Source organism: Sturnira hondurensis, unplaced genomic scaffold (assembly GCF_014824575.4).
Source record: "Sturnira hondurensis isolate 20B ecotype Veracruz unplaced genomic scaffold, ASM1482457v3 Scaffold0019216, whole genome shotgun sequence".
In the NCBI taxonomy this organism is placed as follows: domain Eukaryota; kingdom Metazoa; phylum Chordata; class Mammalia; order Chiroptera; family Phyllostomidae; genus Sturnira; species Sturnira hondurensis.
In genome coordinates, this window is record NW_028091847.1 from 5,037,245 (window position 1) to 5,047,846 (window position 10,602).

The following is a 10,602-nucleotide window of genomic DNA, read 5'->3' on the forward strand; positions in this document are numbered from 1 at the left end:
TAACCACACTATTATACTTTTTAAAATAAAATTTTTATTATATTTTACCATTGACATTTATCACCCTTGTACCCTCTTCTGCCTTCACCCACCCCTCTCTCCACAATCTCCATCTTGTTGTCTATGTCCACGAGTCTTTTTCCTTTTTTTGTTCAATCCCTCCTGGCCACACCCCCATAGCTGTCAACCTGCTAATTTTTGAGTCCGTCTCTACTTGCTTTTTAGTTCAGTTTATTCATTAGATTCCATATATGAGTGAAATCATACAATATTTGGCTTTTTCTAACTGGCTTATTTCACTTAGTATACTGTTCTCTAGGTCTATCCATGCTGTCTCAAAGGGTAAAAAAATTTTAGGGCCAAGTAGTATTCCATTGTGTAAATGTACCATAGTTGATTTATCCACTCATCTATTGATGGACACTTGGGCTACTTTCAAATCTTAGCAATTTTAAATAACACTGCAATGAACATAGAAGTGCTTATATTCTTAAAAATTAGTGTTTTGTGTTTTTTCATTAATTACCAGAAGTGGAATAGCTGGGCTATAAGGCAGTTCTATTTTTAATTTTTTGAGGTATCTCCATACCACTTTTCACCATGGCTGCACCAGTCTGCATTCCCACCAACAGTGCAAAAGATTCCTCTTTCTCCACATCCTTGCCAGCACTTGTTTGTTGATGTATTGATGATAGCCATTCTGACAGCTGTGAGGTGATATCTCATTGTGGTTTTAATTTGCATTTCTCTGATTATTAGTGATGTTGAGTATCTCTTCATATGTCTATTGGGCATCTGTATGACACCTTTGGAGAAGTGTCTATTCAGGTCCATTGCCAATTTTCAACTGGATTGTTTGGTTCTTGTTTTTTTTTGGCTTTGGATTTATATGGAACCACAAAATGACCCTGAATAGACTCTTGAGAAGGAAAGTCATACTACCTAATGTCACACTATACTCTAAGGCCACAGCAATCAAAACAGCCTGCTACTAGCATAAAATCAGACACACAGATCAATGGTACAGAATAGAGAGCCCAGAAGTAAACCCATGCTTTTATAGTCAAGTAATATTTGACAGAGGAAGCAAGTACATAAAATGGGCTAAAGATATTTTATCAATAAATGGTGTTGGGAAAACTGGACAGATATGTGCAGAGAAGTGAAACTTGACCACTTTCTTATGCCATGCACAAGCATAAATTTTAAAGGATTAAAGAATTAAATGTTAGATCATAAACTATAGAATTTTTATAAGAAAACAGGTGGTAAAATCTCTGACACTCATTGTAGCAATATTTTTTCTGATATATTTCCTCAGGCAAGGGAAACAAAAGAAAAAATAAATAAATGGGACTACATCAAACTAAAAAGTGTTTGCACAGCAAAGGAAACCATCAACAAATAATAAGACAGCTCAATAATTGGGAGAACATATTTGCCAATACACCTGATAAGGGGCTAGTATCCAAAATTAATAAAGAACTTCTAAAACTCAACTGTACTACTATACTTTCTATTGTGGTCAAACTTCTGGGTCACAGAAGAGGATGAAACCACCTTAAGGTTTTTAATTAAGAAGAAAGGTAGGTCAGCAGGTGAGAATAGCCCTGCCTAGATCTTCAGCACTGTTGTCATTTGCCTATGGTAGGAACTATGGTCAATTATTTAATGATTTGTTTCATTTCTTCAACTTTAAAATGAGAACCATGCCTACTCTGATGCCTTTCATGGGAAAGTTTTGAGAAGAAATGAAAGCATAGTGGAAACATTTCGTCAATGTAGGGAAAGGTCCCCTAGAAATTACAAGGTCATGTGTGTATACTAAGATAATTGAAACCTTCAGCTAGTGGTTCAGTAGAACTGAATAATGCCTCAATAACTATTTGAGTTGAAAGATGGAAACTGCAATTAATTCAAGCTTTGAAGTACATTTCTCATACCTTGACTCTTTTCTCAGTGATGTAATAAACTGTGAGGGAAAACAGGTGCTGGGTTGGGCAACCCCTTGCCTTAGCCAGACATATGCATATATTTTTTGTATTTCTGATTTTCAGCTTATTGTTTTAACATGTCACCTCTACATACTAAATTCATAATATAAAAAGGGTTTAGATCATTCTTCTTTGTTATTAATCCCCAGTGTGGCCAAGGGCAAGAGTCAGAGAGGAACTGGCAAACAGATAACAGCCTTCGTCAGAGTCTGTGGGGAAGTCAATGGTGGCAGTCCACCTGTCACCCACACTATCCAGCAATTTCAGTGCAATTACACTAGGCTTGAGACACTAAATATGAAGTGTTACACAACCTATTTACAACGGGTGAGGTGGAAGCCTATTGCATTTTGCAGGGATTAACACAACAACCACTGTGAAGAGACAGAGTCCCAGTGTATGTTCAGCTCCTGGGAGATGGCAATTTGAGCAGCAGCTCCACAATACAGTATAATAAATAGTTCTTAATATAATGATTGCTTCCCATGAAGGCAGAAATTTTTGTAAAAGGGTAAGTTTATTGTGATAATGGCAGGGAGAGAACAGTTAAAAAAGGAAAAACAAAATTACCTAAACAGAAAACTTCAATTTGAGAAAAAGGAAATAGTTGGACTATATTTCATTATGCATTCTAAAAATTATAATGGAGGCCTGGGGGGAGAAACGATGAGGAGGAAGAAGGGAAGGATAGCATAGAAAACCAGTCTTGATCTTGAGAAAGGCTGATACAGCCTGAAATAGATCTGGGTGATGGGAATTGACACTTGACACTTAGACCTAGATTTCATTGATTTCATTGAGTTTTACATAACAAGGTTGGTAAGTTTAAGAAATCTTCTAGCAGATTTTTTTCTTAATTTTTGGAGGGATACCAATGAAGTGCACTTGGCAAAATAAAGGTTACACATTTCTTCACCAGCTCCTCTTGTGTGGTATCTCTGGAAAGAGTCTGGTGCTAAATACCATGAGGCCGAGAAAACAAGACTTTGACTCTGCCCTCAGAACGTAAAAAATTTTAGGGAAGATGATCTATACTTAAAATGATATTAAGAAGCTAAAAAACAACAAACCTAGCTCAGGTACAGCATCATGGGGTTAGAATTGGAAAGGTTAGTTGCATCAGTGAAAACACAAGAAGGATTTATGGGGAATTCAAGAGGGTGTCCCAACAAGAGTGAATAATTGTACTAGGCTAGAACGTAGCCTATGAGATAAAATTATTTCTGATGGTTGGAAGATCAGGGTTTCAAAAGTGGTCCCTTCTCTGTGGCAACTGCACTTCTGGGGGTGGACTGGAACATGAAATAGTAGGATATTGGTCTGATTTGACCTCTTCACAGGATCTAGGCAATAGCAGACAACTTCTCACCTTTCTGTCTGGCCAATGGGACCTTAGTTTGTATTGATTCTATGGTGTTGTGTCAGAACCCCAAAGAAATAATTATTTCCTGAGCTGAATTCCATTCCATATCATTCCATACACAGTTTTTATTTATGTATTTGCTTTTAGTTAGAGATTTAGTTCTAAAAGATAGAAATTTGCTCCTAAAAGATCCATGGGTACTCTGGTTTCTCTTCAGAATGAACAAACCTTTTGCCTTTTACTAAGAGAACCCTGGGATGACACATACCATAAGAAAATTTGGCTTATTTTTAATATATTTGATTCAATGATGTTATATAGAAGATTCGTTACAGGAAAATCTATTACCTTTTAATACCACTTGCTTTTTATAGCAGTGCAAGCTCATATATTATCACAGTGAAAATCTGCCCACAGAGGGCACCTTATATTACATAATATGATGTATTGTAAAAAAAGTTAATTTTGAATCCTGTTCTAGTTTTTTACTAATAATTCAGCACTCAAGAGATCCTCAAATCATTTGGATTTATCATGTAAAGAGGGTATGATGTTCCTGTCTATATAAATATAAGATTTAGTCATTTATGAAATTAAGAAAAAGTTAATCAACCATAAGGCTGCTGTTTTAGTGATTTAGTTACTTAATGTACATCCCTAGCAACTTTGATCAACTCTTCATTTGTAATTATTATAAAAGGTACATTCTTTCCCCCTCATAATGGGTGGGTAATAGTAAACACCTCCTCCACATCTCTCCCATTGTCTTATTTCTCTAACAAGTGCCAGGTCCACTTTAGGTCCTCATTATTTGTTTTCTGCACTATAACAAGAGCTTCCTAATTGGTCTCACTGCTTTTTGTTTCTCTCCCAACTCCTGAGAAACTAATCTCAATTCAACTCATGAGAAACCAATCTTGCTAAAAACAAAGCATGGATCATGTCATCTTATTGTGCAATATCCTCCAATAATTCCCTGTTACAGCCTGATCTAAGCTCAGATAGCTTGCCTTCATTTGCAAGGTCATATAATCCAGTTCCTTCATAAATTTTATATGTTCTAGTTAAAGATGGTATCTTCTCTGTAAAGATTCCCTCCTCCACATTTAAGCATATGCTATCTGGAAAGTCCTCCCTATCATTTGTAGTTGTAGAAATCCTCATCATTTTGCAAAGCAAGTGCTTTCATCCTAACTATATCATGCTCCAGAGAATCCCAATTTAGAATCCCAAGAGGAAGTGAGTTCTTCTTCCTCTAAATCCCCAAATGTTTTCTTTGACCCATCCTTATAGCAGTTCCTATACTGTGCCTTGCATTATAATGATGTGTGCATTTATTTAAGCCCCTCCTATACTGTGAAATTCTTGAAGACCAAGATCACATCTCATCATCCTTATATTTCCCACAGAATATATCCCAGTGGCTTGCATATTATTGTTACATAATAAATTATATTGTTTGGGAGGTGTGTTCAATGCAATGTTGACTTTCCCAAAGGTTATGCTTGCCCTACATCTAAATGGGAGAAATTGGGGTCTTCCAATAATTTCTGTGGCTTACTTTTCCTAAATCTCCTGCCTTATTTTAGGGCATTTTTAAGTGTAAAGTATTTGAATTAGAGTCAGTTAAACTGGGCACAATATATGAAGAGTGGCAGAAAAGGAAATGCCACAGATTGTACTTGTGAATTTGTGGAGCTCAGGATAAGAAGGAGCATCTGTTCCAGAAATATCAACCAGTTAAGACCCAAGAAGTCAAACATGCCTAACTGTCCTGCATATCACATTCTTTAAGCAGGAGGTGCCAAGAAGAAAAGGAGCAATCTCCCATCTGCTAAGCCATCTGTTTCCTAAGACCTATTTCTTATTTAGTGCCATCAGGGTTTTCATTTCTTAAAAAATATCAAAGACCCCAAATAAGAGCATAGGATAACATTATCTAGTAGTCATCTCTGTTAGCAGCAGCTTCTATTTTTTCAAAGTTTTTCCTTGTTGATTTATGTTCTTTACAGTGTGTGTTGTGAAAAGAGTACTACCTGTGAATAAGAAGCCCTGAGTCTGAATCCTAACTCTGCTCTCTACTAATTTATAGGTCTACATTGCCTACATTGACCTTAAGCTTCTTCCAATGTAAAATGGAAATAATATTTATCTCACTGGATGTGAGCTAAAATGTAAGCTCCATGAAGGCAAGAATCTTCATCTGTTTTGTTCATTGATGCACCCAAAACATTATTTGACACATGGAAGATGCTCATTAAATACTTGTTGAATGTGGTGATACTGAAATATATTGGTACTTATAAAATGCTTTGAAGACTATTATCCAAATAATAGAATTTTAGGATTAGAAGCATAATGATCACTTAATTTGGTCTTCTTGATTTACAGATGAATAAGTTGAGGACCAGAAAGAATGACCTACACAAGATGTAACAAGCATACAGTTTCAGAGCACAGTAATCTAGGCTTTCTAAATTTGAGTTGTATTGTAACAAATCTTGTCTTCTTTTTTAAAAAAAAATACATTTTATTGTTTATGCTATTACAGTTCTATCAAATTTTCCCCTTGTGGCCCCCTCCACACTGTACTCCCCCCCATTACTTCTGGCACCCCCCACCCTTAGTTCACGTCTATGGGAAATGCATGCAAGTTCTTTAGCTACTTTATTTCCTTTATTGTTCTTAACATCCCACTGTCTACTCTATACCTACCAATTTGTACTTTTTTCTTTTTAAAAAATATTTTATTGATTATGCTATTACAATTTTCCCAATTTTTGCCCCTTGCCACCTGGTACCCCACACTCCCTCCAGCAATTTCCTACCCTTAGTTCATGTTCATGGGTCATGTGTATAAGTTCTTTGGCTACTCCATTTCCTATACTTGCTCTTAACACCCCCCTACCTATTCTGTAACTCCTAATTTGTACTTAATCCCTTCACCTTTTCCCTGCTGCCTGGCCTCTGGAGTTTTGTCTGGGAGGAAGCTGTCTCCCAGAACCCACCCTAATGCCAGATACTTCAGTTTCTCCCTGTGTGCTGGTAGTGCCCTTTCAGCTATTGCCCTTGTGCTGAAGCCTAGAGGGAGTGAGTCTGCAAAAATCCTAAGTCTGTTGCAGGCCCTTTGAGAGGATACTCCTGAGAATCTCTTAGTTTCTTTTGCCACCCCTACCTCCACTGTTTTTTACAGCCGGAAATTATGGGGACTTATTTCCTGGCACTGCAACCCTGGGCTTGGTGGTCTGGTGTGGGGCTGGGATCTCTCACTCCCAAGGTGGTCCTCCTGATTTATATCCATCATATGTGTGTGTGTGTGATCACTTGTTCCATGTCTCTACACCTCCAAATATGTCTGTGCATGTCTTTACCTCTCTGCATGTTACCACATCTCTGCCCTTCCTACCCATCTGGATGAATGTGACTTCTTTGATTCCTTGGTTGTCAGACTTCCATACAGCTCAGTTTTCTGACAATTCTAGGTGATAATTTGTTTTGTAGTCTAGTTGTAATTTTTGCTGTGATTGTTCAAAGAGGAGAGCCATGTTTGCCTACACCTCCATCTTGACTGGACATCTTCTATTTTGTGCTTAGTATTCCCATTCTTCTGCTTGTCCCAACTGATAACCCTCCAAATGATCTTCATATATATGGTTCTGTTTCTTTCTGCTTGTTTTCTTAGTTCATTTTTTAGACTCAATTGCTGATAGTTGTAAATTTATTGCCATTTTAAATTTCATAGTTTTGACCTTTTTCTTAAGTCCTATTAACATTTCATATAATAATGGCTTGGTGATGATGAACTTCTTTAGCATTACCCTTTCTGTGAAGCACTTTATCTGCTCTCTCATTCTAAATGATAGCTTTGCTGGATAGAGTAATCTTGGATGTAGGTCCTTGCTTTTCATCACTTTGAACACTTCTTGCCAGTCTCTTCTAGCCTGCAAAGTTTCTTTTCAGAAATCAGATGACAATCTAATGGGAACTCCTTTGTAAGTAATTATATGCTTTTCTATGGCTGCTTTTAAGATTCTCTCTTTGTCTTTAAACTTTGGCATTTAATTATGATGTGTCTTGGTGTATTCTTCTTTGGATCCATCTCATTTGGGACTCTCTGTGCTCCCTAGACTTGTATGTCTATTTTCTTAACCAAATTAAGGAAGTTTTCTTTCATTATTTTTTCAAATAAGTTTTCAATTTCTTGCTCCTCACCTCTTTTTTTCTGGCACTCTTATGATGTGAATGTTGGTACATTTAAAGTTGTCTTAGAGGCTCCTTAGCCTATCCTCAATTTTTTGTATTCTTTTCTTTTTTCTTGCTGTTCTTATGGTTGTTTTTTCTTCCATATGTTCCAAATCATTGATTTGGTATTTGGCTTTATCCACTTTATTGTTGATTCCCTGTAAATTTTTCTTTGTTTCACTTAATGAAACCTTCATTTCTGCCTGGGTATTTTTTATGCTGTTGACGTACCCAGTGATTTCCTTGAGCATCCTGATAACTAGTGTTTTCAACACTGCAGCTGATAGATTGCTTATGTCCATTTTGTTTAGTTCTTATTCTGGAATTAGCTTCCATTCTTTCATCTGGGTCATATTTCTTCGTCTCCTCATTTTGGCAACCTCCCTGTGCTTGATTCTGTGTTTTAGGTCAAGCTGCTCTGACTCCCTGTCTTGGTAGTGTGGCCTATTATAGAGAAGCACACCAGTAAGATGGATAGGACAGAGCCTATGTAATTGCTCTGGTGGGACAACCTATGTGAACCAGTTTGATGGGCTCCCAGATATAATGTTACTGCTCTGTGGCTCTGTGTGGGGGAGGGCTCTGAAAAGGGACAAAGGCTGCTACCTGGTCTCTGGAGTTTTGTCTGGGAGAAGCTGTTCCCCTGCACTTTCCCTGATGCCAGACATATCAGTTTCTCCCCATATTCCACTGCTGTCCTTCCAGCTACTGCCTTGGTGCTAGAACCCAGAGGGAGTAAGTTTCCATAAGTCTAAGTCTATTGCTGTCTCTTTGACAGGAAATTCCTGGGAATCCTGCAGTTTCTTTCACAACCCCTGCCTCCCATGGTTTATACAGGTGGATGTTATAGGGACTTATCTTCCTGGCACAGGAACTCTGGGCTGAGTGGTCTGGTCTGGGGCTGGGGTCCCTCACTCCTAAGGTGTCCCTACCAATTTTCACCCACCACACATAGGTGTGGGACTACCTGTTCCACTTCTCCATATCTCTGTACTTCTTACCCACCTGTACAAATGTGACTTCTTTAATTCCTTGGTTGTTAGACTTCCTCCATTCCTTGGTTGTTAGACTTCCTCCATACAGCTCAATTTTCTAATGATTCTGAGTGATAGTTGTTTTGTAGTTATAATTTCTGCTGAGGTAGTGTGAGGATGTGAGCTGTTTATACCTACACCTCTATCTTAATCAAAAGTCTACTTCTCTCTGGCCAAGATAGAGGCCTGTGTAGGTACACTTTGCTTACTTGCAAAATTAAAAGAAGGAAACCATCAATTTAAAACCAAAAAACAACCAGAACTGCCAGAAAATCAAACTGTATAGAAGTCTGACAACCAAGGAATTAAAGAAGAAACATTCATCCATCCTGAGGTAGGAGGAGCAGAGATGGGAAGCTGGGGCAGAGAAGATGCAACAAGGCAGAGGATGCATGACAAGGCAGCAGCTGACAGGCTGGGGCTGGTGAGATGGTGGCTGGCAGACTGAGTGGTCCCACATTCACATAGGGATAAGCTGGGAGGAACAACTGGGGAACAAGACAAACTGCACAACCTAGGGTTCCAGTATGGGAAACAAAAACCTCAAAACCTCTGGCTGTAAAATCCTGTGGGGGTTGTGGCAGCAATAGAAACTCCCAGTCTCACAGGAGAGTCAGTTGGAGAGGCCCACAGGGTTCTGGAATGTATACAAGGCCACCCACTTGGAATCCACACCTGAAAGAGCATGATTGGCTTGTGGGAAATGAGGGGAATGAGGGGAAGTGGGGAAAGAGTTGAGCAAGCTAGCAAGAGGCATTGTTCCCTCTCTGACCCCTTCCCAACATACAGCACCACAACTCAGTAATGTGGGTTGCACCACCCTGATGAACACCTAAGGCTCAGCTCTTTACAATGCAATGGGTACACCTTAACAAAGAAATATGGCCCAAATGAAAGAACAGATCAAAACTCCAGAAAAACAACTAAGCAACAAGAAGATAGCCAGCCTATCAGATGAAGAGTTCAAACACTGATAAGTAGGATGCTCACAGAAATGGTTGAGTATGGTCACAAAATACAGGAAACAGTGAAGGCTATAAAAAGTGAAGTAAAGGAAAATATACAGAGTACCAACAGTGAAGGGAAGGAAACTGGGACTCAAATCAACAGTTTAGAGGAGAAGAAAAAAAAAAACAATCAACCACAACAGAATGAAGAAACAAGAATGAAAAAAAAATGAGAAGAGGCTTAAGAACCTCTGGGACAACTTTAAGTGTTCCAATATCCAAATCATAGGGGTACCAGAAGGAGAAGAGGAAGAACAAGAAACCGAGAACTTATTTGAAGAAATAATGAAGGAGAACTTCCCTAATCTGGCAAAGGAACTAGACATGTAAGTCCAGGACGCTCAGATAGTCCTAAATAAGTTGAGTCCAAGAAGAAACACACCAAGACACATTGTAAGTAAATTACCCAAGATTATAGATAAAGAGAGAATTTATAAAGCAGCAAAAGAAAAGGAGACAGTTATGTACAAAGGAGTGCCCATAAGACGATTAGCTGATTTCTTGAAAGAAAACTTACAAGCAAGAAGTGACTGGAAAGAAGTATTCGAAGTCATGAAAGGCAAGTACCTACATCCAAGATTACTCTAGCCAGCAAAGCTGTCATTTAGAATGGGAAAGGAAAAAGTGCTTCTCAGATAAGGTACTGTTAGAGGAGTTCATCATGATCAAGCTCTTATTATATGAAATGTTAAAGGAACTTATCTAAGAAAAAAAAGATAAAAAACTATCTTATGAACTATAATAACAGACTCACCACTACCAACAATTATAACTGAAAAAACAAAAACTAAAACAAACTAAGCAAACAACTAGAAGAAGAACAGAATCACAGAAATGGAGATCACATGGAAGGTTTTCAGTGAGGAGGGGGATAATGGCAGAAAAAGGCACAGGGAATAAGAAGAATAATGTACTACTGTCTACAGCAGTAGACAAATGTACTACTGTCTACAGTAGTACAT